Genomic DNA, 1978 nt, shown 5'->3' on the forward strand with positions numbered 1-1978 from the left:
CCAAACCAACCTATGTTTGGCAGAGACTTCAAATAAAATGGGTTAAAAATTCTCTCTCAGGTAAAAACATTATTAGCTACTTTCTAGTCTTAAGTAAGCATATATACAAAAAAATCAGTCTTTTTACCCTCAGTTGCTTATAATGAATCAACACACTCCAAAGACAACCTGTTTATAGTACTTTACCATTCCCTAGCACCATTAAGAGGATCTCAGCTAAGATGCACCCCTTATAGTAGAGATGTAGATAACAAAAAGAATGTTTCCAAAGCAGAACTTACAAATAGAGTGATGGCATCAATACAATAAAAATACCCTCAGAGATTCTGATATACTACGTTTTGAAGAATATTTTCTGACTTTAATGGTTCCGTGGAATTTCTCATCTAGACATGTATTATGTTTTCAGAATCATGCTACTGTATGATGGGACTGATGTAAGAGACTTCATAGGTAGCAGATGCCAGAAAAGAAGCAGTTGTTTTTTCTTCTCTTGGACAGGAAAGAGCTGCAAACAGTGTACAAATAAAATCCAAGCCCACTAAAATATATTCACTTTGGAAATGTTTAGAGAAAACGTGTGTGTTGTATTATATATGTGGGCAACAATCTCAAATAAGAAAATGCTTACCCATGAATGTTGCAGCAGCTTGTCAGATTTTAAACAAAGTTTAGCTAAATGGATACAAACCCTTGTGGACATTTCATAAAGAGTGGATTCCTAAAAGGAAGGATGAGCACTGCGCTCCCCCCTTCCATTCCTTCAGGAGAGGCTGGGAAATGGAAAATTCAAGCATCAGTCCACCAAAGACCTCCATGAATTTTACTACAGACAAAACCTGGCACCAATTTTTTTTGTTACTCCCTTTTCTTCCTGAAGTCATAAAGGGGCAGGGGAGAGCAGCAGCACACGTGCTTTAGATGCTGAAATTCACCTCCTTACTTCCTCCCAGACTGATGGGGTAATAATGGAGGTGGGTAAGACCTCAAACCTCTCCCCTCTACATTTGGTGGACATGCAAATAAGACTTGCCTCTCATCATAAGACTACCAGGTGGTGGCAATGATTAATTAAATCTTACATTCTTCCTCTGTCCCTAAACCAGATGAAGAAGTGTTAACTGGAAGCTCAGATACCTATTAACACTCCACCTGGGGTAAAGCAGATTAGGTAACCAAACCTGTCCCCCTCCCCGGAACTTGTGCATGTGCTTGGAAGATCTGAGATTGGGATTTCTTCATTCTCCTCAAGCTACATCTAGGGGAGAAGGTGGAAAGAGCACTCTCTCTCCACAAAAGCCAGTGACATTAGGACCGCAGCTAGGTGCAGAGAACAGTGCACTTTCTACTGGTATTGGGAACATCACATGCCCCTTCAGGATGGGCGCAGAGGCAGGCAGGCTGCTGCAAGAATTCTCCTCCCTAGGTTCAGTGGCCAAGTGCTAGAAGCCATGATGGTCTCCAAGCAGGTTAGAAAAAGGCTCAATGAAAAATATCTCGGCCCAGCCCAGTTTTCAAAACAATGATAAAGAAATGTGTGCTCAGCTCCCCTCCCCCTGCCTGAGTGCAGACATGGTGCTCAGCACCTCTGACTCCAAACAGCATGTGGGGCTGGGGGCGTCGGGGGGGAGCAGAAACCCCCGCTGTCTCCAGGCGACCTACAAAGGTAAGATCGGGAGGGAGCCGAGCCCCCCCGGACAGAGAAGTGAGGGCGCCGGGACAAGACCCCGCCCCCATCCACGAGCCCAGAAGCTCGGGGCAAGAAGCTGACGCGGATCCTGAGCGCCGGGAGAGGAGCGAGTAGATGCGGAAGGCCCCAGCGGCCGCCGACGCAGCGCGGCTGCGGGGATCCAGAGGGCGAGGTGGACGGGGGACGCGAGGCCAGGGGCGGAGACGCCGCTCGGGAGAACGCGGCGCGCCGGCTCCGGGCCCCGGCCTGGCCAGAAAGCCGCGCGGCGGCGGCCCGGCCTCGCTCTCA

At 48.0% G+C, this 1978-nt stretch overlaps 1 protein-coding gene across 1 annotated transcript in view; it reads right to left on the reverse strand.

Moving 5' to 3' along the window:
* LOC109289799 (ankyrin repeat and KH domain-containing protein 1-like) overlaps positions 1 to 1978 on the reverse strand; it is a 204498-nt gene that overhangs the window by 201812 nt on the left and 708 nt on the right. The gene's annotated exons all lie outside the window — the stretch shown is intronic.

This window comes from Gavialis gangeticus, unplaced genomic scaffold (assembly GCF_001723915.1).
Source record: "Gavialis gangeticus isolate Ggan-Ray unplaced genomic scaffold, GavGan_comp1, whole genome shotgun sequence".
NCBI classification, from domain to species: Eukaryota; Metazoa; Chordata; order Crocodylia; family Gavialidae; genus Gavialis; species Gavialis gangeticus.